This window comes from Dioscorea cayenensis, chromosome 14 (genome assembly GCF_009730915.1).
Source record: "Dioscorea cayenensis subsp. rotundata cultivar TDr96_F1 chromosome 14, TDr96_F1_v2_PseudoChromosome.rev07_lg8_w22 25.fasta, whole genome shotgun sequence".
Taxonomy (NCBI): Eukaryota; Viridiplantae; Streptophyta; class Magnoliopsida; order Dioscoreales; family Dioscoreaceae; genus Dioscorea; species Dioscorea cayenensis.
The window spans coordinates 7864407-7883197 of record NC_052484.1 but is presented as its reverse complement, the minus strand read 5'-3'; the positions used below and the strand labels follow the sequence as shown (position 1 = coordinate 7883197).

Genomic DNA, 18791 nt, shown 5'->3' with positions numbered 1-18791 from the left:
ATATATACATATAAGTAATGTAATAAATATGTTTTATATAATAAAAATAACAAGATTTATAATTGCATAAATCTTCTTGCTCTTACTTGTACCTTTTTGCCCATGTAATCGGAGGTTCCTAAGATTTCTAATCTAGGGTAATTAATAATAGAGGCTTGCCTCTGTAGAAATGAAAGAACCCACACAAAACAAATCGATATTTGTGCTTTTGATGTATCATTTGGTGTCTTCTACATGATCCAGGCGCATATTTTTCGATCCCACAAATTACGCACGCGGTGGGGACCCTATTCCTACTCCCATCTTTGAGGCGGGAAGTACGAGTAAAGGCGTTATTCCTACATCCTATGAAAGATATCTAATAATGTTTTTATTTTGCAGGAAACGAAGAACAAATGGCATTCAAAAACTCAACCACCTCTGGAAGCCCGAAACTCACAATTTTCCTTGGCGAAATAACTAAGGTTCAATTGCCAAAGCAGCACACCTTCCAGGCTGCGAGGGGTGAGGTGACCTTTGGCACCATGTCTCGAGTCGGTGCTGATTCGTGGGGAGACCCGCACGTTCGAAGGAGAACACGGCAGTCAGTGACTTCCATCAAAGGTCATTGCCCCAATGTGATTGTTCACTGCAGGGCGAGGGATGCCGATGTCGGGGAGCATCAAGAGTATACTGCATTTGAGAGGCTATCCCACCCTAAAAGGATAATTTCTATGAATGATGATGATGATGATGAACCCGCTTTCACCATTCTGACAGAAATTTTGGAAAGTGGAGTTTTCCACTCATCGATGAAGACACACCAAAAGAAGAAAAGTGTGTTTTCAAGGCTCACACTAAAGGAAAGTCAAAATTCAAGACAAAAGTTGGATTTTGTGTGATTCCAAAGGGAGCACTGAGAATGATCAAATGAGTACCTTCAACAACTCGTTTTTGAACCTCTTAACTGGTGAAGAAGAGCATAACCACCCCCAAGCTGAGTTAAAACAAGGTTGGTGGAGCCTCCAAAGTCCTATAGTAAGAACTCATTTTGGTCGAGAATCTTTACAAGACTTACATAGCATCAAGGAAGCTGCGGTCGGAGAAGATAAGACCAAAAGAATTCTATCAAAAAGAAGAAGCAATTGATTTCAACAGTAGGAGAAGGCAGGTGTTTAATCGCTTTGCTCCTACAAGAAATCAACCCAAGGTTGACAGGTCTAAATTTCAATAGAGGAGGAAATGAAAGATGAAGAAATATTTGATCACGAGATGTGGAAGTACACACTTATCGTATAGTTCTTGGAAACAAAGGAGATCCTGCACTCGAACAACAACACCGGGGCTGATTACAAGATCCCAGTAGAAGAGCGTGAGACTCCACAGAATGGAGAAGAAGGTTCTAGCCATGTCTTTGCCACATGAGGAGTAAGGGATATGGACTAGCCTTCCACCACTCCATGTACCAAGGAAACACAAAGAAGTCTGACATCTAAATGAAGATGAAGAGGATGAACCTATCTTTATTCCTCAAAAGGGACACCGTGATCTCGAATATCAAAAGACTCAATGACAACATGGAAATGTTGATGGGGTCAATGTTGCAAAATGCAGAAACAAATTAAAATCCTCATGGAAAAATCAACATCGAACAACCCGGGAAGATCGAGGGAGTCCAACCCGGCGGCCGAGAGAAGCCCTAAGGCTAGTTGAGCAAGGGGTAACCCCACAGTTTCTTATGGAGAATGTGCAGAGGTCGAGAAGTCCAACACCACATCCAAAGGAAACCTTGAGGCCAGTGAACATGGGGAACCTCTTATGCTCTGCTCAGGGAACAATCAGTCGTAATGACTCGGGGAAGAGATACAGCGAATGGTAGTTGCTGAATTAAATCAAGCCAAAGGAATTGAGACAAGGGCAGATGGAGACAAGCCCTATCCCAGCTACTATGACCTGGTGCCCTACCCCAAGGGATATAATGTTCCCTAAATTCAAGCAATTTCTTTGGGATTGCCAATCGACCAACACTTGGCTCATTTTGTCACTTTGCTTGTGGAGATACAAGTGCGAAGCCATCACTCCCTCCTCGGGACAGATTCTCTCGCAAGTCTTGCGGGGACTAGCATTTAAATGGTATGAAAAATCTGCAACTGAGTCAATCCAAACATGGCGGCAGGTGAAAGATGCCTTTCAAGAAATCGGTTTAGGGCTTAAGTGACAAAATCACAATTGCTTGAACTCAGTAGCCACTCGCTCAAAAACAAAAGATGAAAAAGTGGTCGATTACATCATGAGGTGGAGGAACTTGAGCATTAAATGTGAACAACCACTTGATTAGCGAGCTGACGGTGGGTTTATTCTTGGGGAACATTGATAGTTGGATGTCTCTTTTCTTGAGTACATCTAGCATCACTACATTCAAAGGCTTAATCTCACAAGATAAAAAATTAGAAAGGACCAACCTGAAGGTGTTGTCCAATTTCCATACCACTTCAAGGAGTGACAAAGACAAATCCAAGAAAACAGAAGGCGTCAAGTACATTGCTACTACCTTCAATATTGAGAAGGGGAAAGGCGTAGTAGAGTCCCATAAACTGGAACAAGCTAAGGTACCTAGTTTAGGTGCTACTGACAATGAGTCAAAACCTCTTCCTTCCTTGAAGGATAGGATGAATAAGATGTATTCCATCATAAGAGATAAAGTACATAAAATTTTCAAAGATCTTTGTGAGAGAGGGTCTGCTGACTCCTTGAATACAAAAGACACGAAGAACAAAGCAAGACGAGATCATCCCAATTCATCGTCTATATCATAGGGTGTTGGGACATACAATAGGAGATTGTTATGTTTTCAAGGACTAGGTCGAGCGACAATACCAAGAGGACAAAAATCACACTCTCAAAGAATGTTTTTGTCCGAGCAACCAGCTGAACATATACGCTACGTGGCTGCCCCTAAACCCAAAAGGGTCATCCCAAAGGGAAGTCACGATGGTTAGTAACAAAGTGATATTTACATTAACAGAGGATGACAAACCTTGTGCTGTTCCAGAAGAGTTATGGGAGGTATTTATATCCAAAAGATCAATGAAGATGTTGAAGAAGTTGGCTGAACTGCCAGGGATCATTTGGAAACACTCTCAGCAATCTCATAAAGGTCACCAGACAAAAGCAGGTCAAAAAGAAGAACAAGAAAAGAAAGCAAAAGCGAACAATCAAAGCGAAAGAAATCAATTATTGAGGAGTATATAGAGACTCTTGAAGAATATGAGCAGAAGGAAAGAGTTACGATTACCCTCGGGAGATTATTTTCCGGGAAGAAGTTGAAGAATTACTCAGGGGGAATTAAGCGAGAAAATTAAAAATGAAGAAGATGTGCAAGTGGAGACTTGCATGGTTATTCGGGAGGGAACCTCTATATAACCTAGAAGATGATGATGATAATAATGAATATAATAGCTTCTCTGAGCCAAAAGATTCATATGATCGTTAAGGTCGGCCCTATATCGATGAAGAAGCGAGAAAGAAGATAGCATTCGGGGAGAGAGTAAAGAAGGCGAGCATGAGCTCTTGGAGCCCTACTAACAAGTAATGTCCAAAGAACCATGTTACACCCGAAGACCCCCAAATATAAGGTCTTGAAGAAAGTCATGCATCTTTGAAGACATCCACGCTCATTCAAAGGGGTGACGGAGGAGTCGCCTAATAGGCTATGGCGGTTACATATTGAAGATCTTTCGAGTGGGATGAATGAGGGGCATATCCTCTAGAATCATCAAGACAAAATTTTGTCTCAGAAGTCGTGGATTCTCCAGCCCCTTCTAAAGCAACAAATACTAAAGAAAGATTTATCAGAAAAGATAAAAGGAAAGAGCTTTTTGATCAAGCTATAGAAAATGGATTGGATTTGCCTAAACCCAAAAGGCGGCTCCTGATGCATCTTGATAGTCATCTAAACTATTGCCAATATCACCGGCTTACAGGACACACCATAGAAGAATGTCACGCTTTCCAAAAATGGTTGCAAGGATAGTTTTCTTTGGGAAATTTGACACTCACTGAGGATTACTTTGAAGAAAAAGGCGAATGTTATGCTACAGTTGCTCATGATGATTCAGAAGATGAGCTAAACTTCCCTGAGAAGGAAGATAAGGCACTATAACATGTACATCAGATGCAGCTTAGAAAAGGAAGACACTTCAGCCAAGACAGGTTCCCAGTTCAAATAACCGAGATAAAGGAAAGATTATTGAAGAAGAGAATGTCTCCCCCAAGAAACTCTTGAAAAAGCCAAACTATAACATTTTGGCACACTTGAAGAAAGTCCCAGCACTCAGTATGTATGATGCATTGATGATGTCAGTTGAAGTTAGGGAGTCTTTAATACATGCCCTACAAAATCCTGAGGATTATCAAGCATACTCCGCCGAAGTCAACATAAAAGAAGCCCTATATGCATCTCATACATCTTCAGTGTCCTTCACAAATGAGGACCTATTACTTGGGACTACGGCACACAACAGACCACTATATGTGACAGGATTTTGTGATGGAGTAATGATCAACCGGGCTTTGATTTATCCAGGGTCTTCTTTGAATTTGATGACCCTCGACACTCTTCGAGCATTGGCTCTTGAAGTATGCCACTTATCTTCAGAGAAGATCATCATCCAGGGTTTCAATCAGCACAGCCAAAAGGCATTAGGATCGATCACTCTCCCCCTCAAATTTGGAAAAATATCATCTAACATGAAATTCCATGTAATTGATGCTGATACTTCCTATAAAGCCCTCTTAGGAAGGCCATGGATTCATGAAAACCAGTTGGTTTCTTCAACACTGCATTAATGTGCAAAGTATTTGGTGGATGGGGAAGAGTTTAGAATTGATGGAGAGATCCAACCCTTTGGCATCCATGAAATACACTATGAGGATGTGAGGTACTATCTTAACGCATCCAAGTCAATAAAAGGGGGCAAATTGCCGTGCCCAGAAGAAGTGCCTTTGATCAAGACAGCCAAAACAACTCCTGTGCTTCAGAAAAGGGAACCAGCGCCACCTCACTTTGGTAGTGACACTGAGTCATCAGAAGATGAGAGTGGTGAGGACATGCACCAAAGTAAGGGTCAAATTGAAAGATCTACTGAAGAAAATACATTATACATTACGAGGATTCCGGATGGGCTATACAAATCACTGCATTACTTGAATATAAATACAGTTGAGCATCTAAAGACATTTCATGTGCTAGCTCGACATGAAAAAGTAAAGAAGTATTTTCTTTTATAAAGACAAAAACAAAAAGATCTTGAATGATGATATCATAAATATTGAAGAAATAGAAGATGATGAAGCTCAACCCATAAACTTCCCAAGCCATTACCCCAACAAGCTCAGGACAATAGTTGAGAGGTTTGGAAGCAGAATCAAGTGGTCAAGGAAGTCACATCAGGGCTTTCGTAGATTGTGGCATCCTGCACATGTGGATAAGAGAGGAATAGGCTACTCTGAGTCTTCCAGGCACTCATGTTACATGGTAACATTGCAAGAGGAAGAAGAGGAAATAAAGATAAAGAATGCACCAATTGATGAGTTGATTGAAATCGACTTGGGAAGCGATGATGACCCAAGGCCGACTTTTCCTAAGTGCACAACTATCAGAAGAAGAAAAATCATAATTAAAGGCTCTCTTGAAGGAGCATATTAACTGCTTTTCTTGGAACTATAATGAAATGCCAGGATTGGATGATGAGGTGGCTGTTCAAAGACTGGCCATTGATCCTAATGCTACTCCAGTCAAACAGGCACCAAGAAAGATAAAGTTTGACCTAGAAGAAAAGGTGATAGAAGAGACCAAGAAGCTGATTGGAGCAAATTTTATCAGAGAAGAAACATACCCTGATTGGATAGCTAGCATAGTCCTTGTGAAAAAGAAGAATGGGCAAATACGGATATGTGTAGACTTCAGGGACCTGAAAAAGGTGTGTCCAAAGGATGATTTTCCCCTCCCAGTTATGGAGCTCATGATTGACAACACCTCAGGGTACGAGATGTTCTCCTTTATGGATGGATATTCTGGATACAATCAAATTAAAATGCATCCAGAGGATCAAAAGAATACTTCTTTCCGAACACCCATGGGAATCTATTGCTATAGGGTAATGCCGTTCAGATTGAAGAATGCAGGAGCGACATATCAAAGGGCTATGACCAGAATATTTGATGATTTAATTCACAAAGTTGTCGAATGCTATGTAGATGATCTTGTGGTTAAAACAAATTCCAAAGACAAGCATCTTGATGATTTGAGGACAGTCTTTACACGCCTCAGACAATATAAGTTGAAAATGAATCCCATGAAGTGTGCTTTTGGAGTCCTCTCTGGGAAATTCCTAGGCTTCTTCGTGAGGCACAGGGGAATAGAGATAGATCCCTCCAAGATAAAGGCAATCCTGGAAATGCCACCTCCTTGGACATTGAAGCAGTTGCGCTCCTTCCAAGGTCGTTGAGCATATATCAGGAGATTTATCTCCAACCTCTCTTGAAGATGCAAGCCCTTATCTAAACTGGTCAAAAAAAATATTCCTTTCAAATGGGATGATGAATGTCAGAGAGCTTTCGATGACATTAAACAGTACTTGTTGAATCCACCAGTGCTAGCAGCCCAAATTCATGGAAAGCCTCTGATCTTATATACGACCGCATTGGAAGGGTCTTTGGGGGCTATGTTAGCTCAGAATAATGAAGAAGGCAAAGAAAATGTGTTATATTATCTTAGCAGGATGTTGGTAGGAGCTGAGAGTAAATATACGCCAATTGAAAAACATTGCCTAGCTTTGGCGTTTGTAGTCAAGAAGTTGAGACACTACTTGCTAGCGCATAAAGTAATACTCAATTCAAAAGTAGACCCACTCAAATACCTTATGACGAGGCCGTTGCTTACAGGAAGACTAGCAAATGGGCATTGATTCTGATGGAATTTGATATAACGTATACTCCACAGAAGGCAATTAAAGGGCAGGCTCTGGCAGACTTTCTAGCAGCACATCCTCTCCCTGATGATTCACCACTTAATCTCGAACTCCCTGATGAAGAGACATTAATAGTGCAAAAGCAAGGTGGCGACTATACTTTGATGGAGCGTCATCTATAAAACCGGCACTCATGTCCCAAATGCCACAAATCAAAGCTGGAATAGGACTCATATTCGTTACACCGGAAGGGGGAATCCTCAGATATGCTCTCTCCCTCACGGAGCCATGCACAAACAATGAGGTAGAATATGAAGCTCTCATAGCTGGTTTGGAACTAGTAATCAAAATGGGAATCCAAGACATACACATATTTGGAGACTCACAACTCATTATCAAGCAAGTCGAAGGAGACTACAAGATATATAAACCTGAACTTCTTAAATATTATAAGAAGGTCAAAAATCTGATGTAGAAAATTCCCCAAGTGCAAATGAGGAGGGTTTCAAAATTAGAAAATGGAGAAGCTGATTCTTTGGCGAAAGTAGCAAAGGAACTAGCGAATCCAAATTATGAAGAAATCCATATAACCATAAAAAATAGAAGACCCATTAGTGCGATCCCCGACGAAGTCGAAGAGGAAAGTGCTGGGGGCAATGCGGAAGTCTTCACTCTCGAAATGCCAAATGAAGATTGGAGACAACCGTTCATGGAATATTTGAAATATGATAAACTCCCTGAGGATAAATCAAAAGGTCTTCAGATAAAGCGAAGAGCCCTAAGATTCACCATCATAAATGATATATTATACCGCAGGTCCTATGATCAACTGCTCCTGCGGTGCCTCTCATATGAAGAAGCCCAAGAAGTTATGCATGATGTGCATTCCGGGATATGTGGTGCGCACCAATCCAGACCCAAGATGCGAATCAAGATCAAATGCTTGGGGTATTACTGGCCGACCATTGGTCGGAGATTGCATTAATTATTATAGAAAATGTCATCTATGTCAGATACATGGAGACTTTATTCATCAACATCCAAATCCTTTACACCCCACAGCCTCTTCATGGCCCTTTGAGATATGGGGAACGGATGTAATCGGTCCTATTTAACCACCATCATCTCTGGGACATCGATTCATATTGGCTGCAACAGATTACTTTTCCAGATGGGCGGAAGCAATACCACTTAGAGAAGTCAAGACTGAGACTATCCTCAAATTCTTCAGGGAAAACATCTTATATAGATTTGGAACTCCAAGAAGAATTATTTTAGACAACGGTTCCGCTTTCAGAAGCTTCAAGGTCGGGAGATTTGCACAGCATCATAAAATAGATTGGAGATATACCTCCATCTATAATGCTAGAGCAAATGGATTGGCTGAAGCATTCAACAAAACTCTCTCGAAGCTGTTGAAGAAAGCAGTGTCCAAAAACAAGAGAGATTGGCATGAAAGACACCCGGAGATGCTGTGGGCATATCGCACTACCTATAGGACTCTGACACAGTGCATGCCATATTCTTTGGTGTTTGGAACTGAAGCGGTCTTACCTCTTGAAATCTAGATATCCTCCCTGAGAATGGCATTGCAAAAAGAAATTTCTAATGAAGATAATGTTCGGGTCCGCTTGGATGAGTTGGACTCTCTTGATGAAAAAAGATTAGGGGTACAACAAAATCTCGAAGTCTACAAAGCGCAAATGTCTCAAGCATACAACAAGATGGCTCGTTTTCGGACTTTTACCAAAGGAGAGATGGTACTTGTCCTCAAAAGACCCATCATCACCAGCAAAAAGGCCGGGGGTAATTTCAAAGCAAATTGGGAAGGCCCTTATGTTGTGGAGATCGTCTACGAAGGAGCCGCATATCAACTTATCGATGCTAATGGAGAAAGACCGATGCCACCCATCAATGGTCGTTTCTTGAAGAAGTATTATGTCTAATGTAAAAATGTTTTGCCTATGACGGAATGTCTGGTCCCTCAAAAGGGTTGACTAGTCATGTACAATTAAATGTACTTCTCTAGGCAAAACATTTATTTTTATGTCATTTCGGTATTAAACTCACTTTTGTACTAAAATTCGTTCAATAAAATAAAGAGACATGTGTTTGTCTATGAAGGAACGCCCGGCTCCATGTAGACTGGTCATGCACAGTTAAGCGTGCTTCCTGAGGCAAATACATTGGTCCCTCGTATTTTTTTAAAACAAAAAAACAAAAAAACAAAAACAAAACAAAAAAACAAAAAATCCTTATGCATGAAAGCTAAAGCTTCTTTGATGGTATTGCTCCAATCAAGGTCCTCATCGGGTGACCAAATTATCTTTGATTGCCTTCAAATTTCTTTCAAATCATAAATATGTGTTTTTCTTCAATCTAAACGGTTGAAATTTGATTTGCAGATTACAAGATTTATTGAAGAGAGTAGAACTGTGGGTCATGATGCAGGACACCGCTTCTCTACATTCAATGTTGATCAATGTATTAATCGAACTATGCCAAAAATTTGGATCGGTCTGAAATTTTTTATGAAAACTCTAGCCTTGAAAATGCTCAATGTGAATGGTTATGATTGAACCTCAAGTCCATCAATTATCAAAATAAAATCACAAATCAAGCATGAAATTCATTAATAATTGTCATTACACTATATTCAAATTCTTTCTTAAGATCAGATAGTCAAAATAATTTCAATCCTCTTGAAATGTTTTCTATATGATCAAGGTATTCGGTTCTTCAATATGAACGGTGACGATTAAATTCTAAGTTCATATGACTATCATAAGAAAATTGGCAATTTAGAGTCAAAATCTGCCTAAATTCCTGCCCAATGACCTCATCATCAAGTCAAGTATCACCATATCAAATCATATTCAATTTTAGTGAAAATGTTTACAGTTATTTATAAGGTCCTTATCTCCAAAATGAACGGTGGAGATTGGAATTTGAGCTCATTTGATTATCATAAAAAAATGAGTTCACAGACCTTGTTTGTCTAATTCCCTGTTCGCCTATGGTGCTATCAAGTGGATGAATGGCTTATAAAATCATTCAAAATGTGGCTGAAAATATTGACAAATACAAGAGCCTCATTCAAAATAAAAAAAAAATCAATCATGATTTCAATTCTATTCTATTAAAAACAAAGAGGTATGAGAAAAGAAAAGAAAAAAAAGAAAAAACGCTAAGTCTTATTCAAATCAAATGTCCATGATCGATGTTTTAAAATCAAATTGCTAATGCATAAACAAACTAGAAAAGCAAACTAAGAAAACAAACTAGGAAAGCAAAGAAAGAAAGAAGGCTCTTCAATGCCCGGTAAATTCCAACAATGATTCTTTTATTTCCTCCAACTCATCAAGCCATTTAGTGAAAATAGTCATAAGAGGAGTGTCTAAGTTTTCTCCTTGATTCTCAGCAAGTTGTGTCTTGGTCTCATCCAGTGCAACTTCAAGATTCGCATGTGTAGGCTCGGAAGCTTCAAATAGGTCCATTGAATCCACTATCTTTTCACCCAAAGTCTTCATTGTGCCTTGAATCTCACAAAGTTCAGCCTGAAGTTGATATTCCCTTTCAGCAAGTTTCTGATACTCCTCCTTGTTCGCATTTATGTCATTAGTCCAGTCTGTCCTAAGATTGTTAAGATGCTCAAGTGCCAAAGTTCTTTCGTGTACGCATGCCTTGGCTTGTTGACTACGGATGCAAGCTTGAACATTAGGATCCTCTGCGGCTTCTTTAGCATAGGATGCACATCGAGCGATCTTCTCTATGAAAGGCTTTAGATTGTTCAAATCAACGTTGAAAAGTTGAAAGAGTAATTTTGACTCCTTCACTTTGTCGATGATGTCTTGGGAGTTGTGATAGTTGAGGGACTTGATGTTGTTGATCATCTCATCTCGCAGGAGTAAAACTACATTTGGTATATTCTTTGAACCTACAAAGAGAATATACAAATAAATTTTGACCTTCAATAAATAAATAAAAAAAAAGATTAAAAAAAAAACCTTGGGCTTGTTCAAGCAAATTGGTAATCCCGACGTCGGCATTAGAGCCATCACTTTCCAATTCCTCAGTGGGAGAATGAACGTCTTTGGCAATTTCTTGGATGTCTTAAAAAAAATGAAAGAGAACAAAAGAAAATAATATAAATATATACATATATCACGGCAGTTGGCGGAAAAAAAGTAAATAAATAAATAAATAATACCTTCGTTCTGCATTCCTAGAGGTGTGGTATCAACATTAACGTTACCACTATTCTGAGGAGTGTTTTCAATGTTAACGTTTTTGCTATCACAAGGCACACTCTCAACATAAGTATTCCCGCCATCACTCTCCATTGAAGAGGGGACATCTTTTATAAAACTTGCCAAAGGAGTTTGACTAAGAGATGAAATACTTTCATCATCTTGAATCGCTAAAAAATAATAATAATAATAAAAAATCGTTATGCGATGAAAAGAAAAAAAAGAAGAAAAAATATATATAAATAAATAGTATATATATTAAAAAAAAAACCTTCTTGAATTATTGGCGGGTTTTGCGGGTACTCATTTTTCAAGGCAACGGGTGCATCCCCTAATAGAAAGAAAATTTAAAATAACTAAGGGGTAAAAAGAAAATAATAAGAAAATAAAAAAAGAAAAGAAAAAAGAGAAGAAAATGTTGAAGAATGATTGTCTTCCTTATTGAAATATAATACATGACTTCTCAAATCTCATGCATGGATACATGAATTAGATGGATGTTGAATTTATACTAACATGCTTGGTGGGCCACATCGTGGGTTTCATGTCATTCAAATGCATGATGCATGTTGGCCATGTTACATGTGCATATGATTCAAATCATATAATGAGTTAAGGATAAAATAGGTATATAGGCCTATTCATATTTTTTTATTAATGTTTGCCTTGATTGGAACAAAAAAAAACCCAAAAAAGTTATTGGAAAAATTAAAGAAAGAAAAAGAATAAATGATGACAAGAAGTGAAAAGAAAATGTTTGGGAGAATTTGCATAAAAAATAATAATAAAAAAAAAGAGAGGGGCTTTGTTGCAAAATTTACGGAGAATGTAAATATATATATATATATATATATATATATATATATATATATATATATATATATATATATATATGAAAGCTAGGGGGTTTAATTGCAAAAACCATGAAGAATATGAAAATATAGAAGTTGGGGGTTATTTGCAAATATTGAAGAAGTGTGGAAAAAGGGAAAAGTTAAAGGGGTTCGTTGCATAAATTTATGAAAATATGTGAAAATATGAAAGTTAAAGAGTTTAATTGCAAGAAACCATGAAAAAAATAGGAAAAACATGGAAGTTTGGGAGTTACTTGCAAATTTTTGAAGAAATAAAAAAAAGTTAGAGGACCTAGTGGCATAATTTTTGAATTCAAAGGGCTAATGGGCACTACATGAGGGCAATACCTTGTAGTGGATTACGAAGAGCCTCTTCAATCTCAATATTTTCCTCTACTCCAATATTGTCTTCCATCCCAACATCGTTGCCAACTCCAATGTTTTCTCCAACGCCGACACTTAAATCTTGTGCGTTTATTTGATCTAGATATAAGACGTCATCAAGATTTATTAAAGATGCATAGATGAAAAAGAAAGATAAAGAGATATTTCTTACCATGGGAGCTCATGTGTATCTCTAGATCTGATGGGAGAACATCATCAATTCTTGGAGGACTTTGAATAGCCCTAACATTGTCTAATGGGTTGTCATGAATTTGTATCCCTATATTGAAAATAGACTTTGAGTCAAATAAAAAGTGTGTAGTTACAAAGTTTGACCTTGAGTCAAAATTTGGACTTTGAGTCAAATAAAAATTGTGAAAACTATAAAGTTTGATTTTGAATAAAAAAATTTTAAAAAAATATAAAATTAAAAAAAATTAATTAAAAAAAATAAATAAAAAAGATTAATTCATGGAAAAAAATTCAGAATTTTGGAAAAAAATTAATTAAAAAAATTAATTAAAATAAAGAAGGAAATCAGATTCGTTGGGAAAAAAAATAAATTAAAAAAGAAAATTTAAATTTAAATTTAAATTGAATTAAGAAGAAAAAAAAAAGAAAAGGGCGTAAAAGAAAAAGGAAAGGTTCCTGGGGATTTTTTGAAAATTTTTGTGAAGGAAAAGAAGTAAAGGAAGAAAGTTGACTTTTTCTATTTTTTTTTTAAAAAAAAGATTAATAATAGAAAAATGAATAAACAAATAAGGAAATAAATGAAGGTGACATACCTTCAGTTCTTTGTCTCTTTGATGAGACAACTAGGTCAACAGTAAGATCAGTGTCATCAATGAATATACTTTCATTAATAAATCTGTGGCCCTTGGAAGATTGTCCTCGCTCCCTATTAATGGTTCTCTTGTCTCTGAAGTCATCTTGTATCAACAATGAATGCCTCTGTTGGAAAAAAGCTTCAACAATCCTCAACCATTTCTGTGCATAAACAAGTATAAGTCTCCCTTCTCTGTCATGCATCGGGATGTAGAATGAGCTAGATGTCCTTTGGCGAGAAAGATGGAGCCAGTACCCCGCAAGAATCCCGAGAGAAGGAGCCCTCCTGGGAATATTAATGAACGCCGGAGTATGTTGATCGTATCCAAATTGTCGCCCAAATCGATGCGGATTATAAGGTTGTTCAAAAAAATCTCCTGCACACCGAAGCAGAAGAATTCCACAACGAAGATTTATCACATATTCCATAATATATGAATCCAATACATATGGTCTAGTCGGGTATCTGGAATCTCGTACCACCTCGTCATTATGATGCATGAACGAGAAAGGGCGAGATATGAAATTGCTTTCAAGTCGGATAAAGTTCCTCACTTATATAGGATTGGTAAACAGAGTCGTGCTGGAATTCATAAATTGCAGCATCTTCTATATTCTCAGCAACCAAGGGATATTTGAGGTATTGTCGTCTATCCTCCTTTTGAGATATATGCTCCGAAAATAATAACCAGCCCAAGCATACAAGAAATGAACAAGGAACATTATGTTAGAGAATCCAGGCCTTCTTCTGTGTTTAGCCATAGCATTTAAGCCTAAGTATAAGCGTGCTAGCACTGCAGGGGCAAAAGCTATTCTCCTCCCATGCGCGATGTTGCATGCCATCATAAAAACTCTTGGTCTAATTACATTACGATCGCCTGGCATGATAAAAAAGCAAATCCAGAGTGCTATAAAAGCAACTAAATCTGCTTTGAAAACAGATTTTGGAGGGGGATTAGACGCCGATCTATAACTGGAGCTATGTCTTGATCTCCTGAAGAACTCCACCCAATCCTCAAAGAATACATCTTCATCGACGCTTTGTCTTGAGAGCCATTGAAAGATGTCGAAAAGATTTCTTAAAATAGAAAGTTCAGAGTCATATCTTCGGCAGATTGTGTCATTAGGAGGTATGACTTCATTATAGCTGTCTCCGGTAATTGGAAGTCCTCCCAATTCCTTGATGTCCCATAATGAAATCCCAACTTCTCCGTGCAAGAAGTGGAAAGTGTTAGTATCGGGACACCATAGTTCTACTAGCGCTTTATAAAAGTTTATGTCAAAATCGTAGCAACCGACTGAAGCCACAATCCCGCCCATCAATTCTGCTTCAGATAGCTCGTTGGAGTAGTTATTAACTATGAATTTGGCCCACTCTGCATAATATGGAAGATCGATCAAACTATTTTGGATTGGTTCCCTACCCGTCCATCCCGGGAGGTGATTGATGATTCTTGATCCAAGGGTTTCGAATGTCTTCAAATCTTTCACTTCTCCTTCAAGTTTCAAGCAAATTGCATCAGTTAGGCCGCCTTCAAACCAACGGGTTGTGGACAATTTGGCAATAGCCATGCGATTTGGATAGCGCTTCACCCACTCTGATTGTTCTCCTCCTTCATATATGACTGCAGGTTTGGCTTCAGAATCAAACATAGGAGTGTGGCGCATGAAGGTTTGACCTTGGGGAACTTCATTATAATTTTGGTTCATATCCCAAAATGGTTGAGATATATTAGCCATGAAAAAAAAGAAAAGATTGGGAATTCCTACTTCTCTCACTCAAACTCACGAAAAGAATTTCATGAGACAAGTAGGAAGGGGGCATTTGTTTATATATAAATAATATAACACATGTCCTAATAAAATTCAACGTCCTAATGGAAACCAAATTCCAATTTAATTTAAATTCTAATATATCCTAGTCGTAGATATATTTAGAATTAAAATTTAAATGTCCTAATCTTAATCTTAATTGATTATTTGATTGTCTTGGACTAGAGTGCAAATTCTAAGTTAAATACAAAATGCAAAATTACAAAATTTCCCTTGAGAACATATCTCAAGGCACAAAATGCAAATTACAAAATTGCCCCTTGAGAACATATCTCGAGGCATAAAAGAAATTATTATTACAAGATTATCCTCGAGAACACATATCTCAAGGCAATCTCAATCTTAGGATAGCCAAACACACATTCCAAGACGATCTTAAGTTTCATGTAGCCTGAGAGCAGATTTCGAGGCGATGGGAGAAATGCAAATCCTGAAGCACTTGAGTACGCATCCCGATGTAGATTTAGTTAAGTAAATTTTTTTTTTAAAAAAAAATAATAATAATCAAATAATAAATAAATAAATAAATAATGAATATATAATGAAAAATAATAAATAATAATAATAAAATAATAATAAAATAATAAAAAAATGCGAATAATAAAATAATAAATATAAAATTCGAAATTTAAATTTTCAAATTTGAAATTATTAAAAAAAAAATTATTATTAATTAAAATTAAAATTGAAATTTTTTATAAAAAAAGAAAGGATAAGAACCTGATCTTACCTTCTTCGCTGTGATCTCAGAAGTTAGGATTAGATAGGGATGAGGGGGTTTTGCGATTAAAAAAAAAATTCTTTTAAAAACATAAGAGAAGAATTGAGGAGGAAAAAAAAAAATTTAAAGAAAAAAATAATAATAATTAAGAAAAAGAAAATAATATAAAAAAATATAAAAATTAAAAAAATAATAATAATTGTAAAAAAATTATAATAAACTTTTTACAAAAAAATTATTAAATTAAACTAAATTAAAAAAATTAAATTAAAAATTAAAAAAATTAAAAAAATTAATTAAAGTTTGAAATTCGAAAGTTGGTTTTTTTTTTCGTTGTGATCTCGTGGGGAAATAAATAAGTAATAAAAACAACTTAAAAAAAAAATTATACGATCCTTGTTGTGATCTCGCGGGGAGAGGTTGGGATGATAAGGGTCAGAGAGGCTTTTAAATAGGAAGAAGAACAGATGAAGAACGGGCAACAAAAAAATAAGATCTGACAAAAAAAAACGAGAGAGAAGTTTAAGGTCCTTTATCTCCTTCCATATGCTAATATATATATATATATAATATATATATATATATATATATATAAAAAGAAGTCGCCACCACTGATGCCGTCGCCGCTGATGCCTATCAAAGAGGTCGCAGACATGGTTGAATAGCTGAAATAATGCTGCCAACCATGTCCGATATCTATTGCTTCTACTGCCTGTCGTCTGATGATCGACGCCGCTTGACGCTGTTGCCACCGCCGTTACTTGCTCGTCACTGCTGACTGTCAAGGAGGTTGCGGACATGGTTGAATGGCTGAAATAATACCGCCAACCATGTCCGGTACCCGCTGCTTCTACTGCTTACCATCTGATGCTCACCTCACCCATTATCATCATGGACTGCCTATGGATGCCTTGTTTGGCAGAACAAGTGTCTCTGATGATTTATCATCACCAGTCAACGAGAGCAGACAAACATGCATCCTGAACTTGGCAATCTCAAGAAACTGGGAAAGCTTTCACTTTCTGTAAACAAACTAAAAGGAACCTTACTTTCTGAATTAGGCAACTGCACAGAGCTTGTAGTTGGTCCTTAGTAATAACCTTCTTTCAAGGAGCACTTCTGCGAAGGTTGTGGTACTGGAGAAACTGAGGAATCTAAAACCTATAATGATAAGGAAATGCTCCTCTCACTGTTGTCCAGTTGCTTTGGGTCAACATGATTATGGATACACTTGCTGCTTTAGCATTAGCAACTGAACCTCCCAATGATGAGATGATGAAAAGACCCCCTGTTCGGAAGGGTGAGAATTTTATCACGAGAATCATGTGGAGAAATATCATTGGCCAGAGTGTTTATCAATTAGCAGTGCTTGGAATTCTCATGTTTGATGGGAAGCACCTTCTGAAACTCAATGGTCCAAATGTGGATGCTGTTCTCAACACTTTCATCTTCAACACATTTATGTTTTGTCAGGTTTTCAATTAAATAAATAGCCGGGATATGGAGAAGATCAATGTGTTCCGTGCTGTTTTGTCCTCTACTGTTGTGTTTCAGATAATAAATAATAGAAATCCTCGGTACTTTTGCAAGCACTGTGCCATTGAACTGGCAATTGTGGTTGCTGAGCATCTTGATTGGTTCAATCAGCATGGTTGTCGGAGCTGTTTTGAAGTGCATTCATGTTCAGAAAGTCAATCTTTCTGCCTATGATCAGAATGATTATGAACCACTCCCCAGTGATCCAGAAGTAGTGTAAAGGGAACTGATACTCCTCCAAAACTTCACGACTTCAACTGATCATGTCCTTTTGAAAGTTAGGAATCCAGGAACTTGGCTGTGTAACTTTCGCAACCAGTTAATGCTGTTTTCACATAAGGAATTGTAGAATTTGAATCATTTAATGATGTCAACTTTGGTTTATTAGTTTTACATGTGTGCATGCAAATAATAATAATAAAAAAAATAATAATAAATTAAAAAAAATAAATAAATAAAAAATTGAAAATGAGAAATGATACCGCGTATTTGTTGAAGTAGCATGCAAACAAATAAAAAAATGTGAAATGATGCAAAAAAAAATGAAATGAGAAACATTAAATATGTTTGAGAAACATGTCATATGGGCATTCAAGCATGCAGACATGCATGAAATAAAAAAAAGAAATATGAGAAAATGGAGGACATGCTATAGTCTCATATAAAATATATATATATAAAAAATAATAAAATAATAAAATGGGCCCACCGTTAAACAAATGAATGGATGATGTATGCAAGTTTACGTGCATAAGAATTTTTTTTAAAAAAAAAAACAAAAAAGAAACATATAAGTATATAACATGCACGCAGACGCACAATAAATATATATATATATATATATATATATATATATATATATATATATATATATATATATATATATAAAAAAGAACAAAAAGCATTCATCATTTTGTTAAAGAATATTTAAAAAAAGTGAGCCCACCATCAACATGAATATGGGTTTCAGGCTTGAAAAGGAAACAAATAAATAAATAATAAAAATAAATAAAAAAAATCACGTGACTCATGCATGCGCATATAACTAAGAATGTGATGTTGTTAGAAAAAAACATGTAATGGTATGAGCATAGTAAAAAAAAAATTGCACATGAAGCTCTAAAAAATTGCATGCATGCCCATACATTTAGAAGCCAGGATCACCATGCATGATATAAAATAAAAAAAATTATTCATATATGCATGAGATAAAAAATCGAAACGTGCATACATAAAAAAAATATGAAATGAGGGATATGCATACAAAAACAAAAAAAGAAACATGCATACTCACGACCCCTCTAAAAAATAAATAAATAAATATAACCCACTATGATAAGTGTGGATTAAAATAAATAAATTAAAATATATATCTAGAAATGATATGCAAGCAAATGAATAGCAGAGAAATATGCACTGCTAATTTCAAAGCAACGAT

The 18791-nt window shown here is 36.6% G+C and overlaps 1 pseudogene; it reads left to right on the top strand.

Annotated features, from left to right (window-relative positions):
* The first annotated feature begins 16790 nt into the window (after nt 1–16790).
* LOC120276087 lies at nt 16791–17573 on the top strand (annotated as a pseudogene).
* The last annotated feature ends 1218 nt before the right edge of the window (nt 17574–18791 follow it).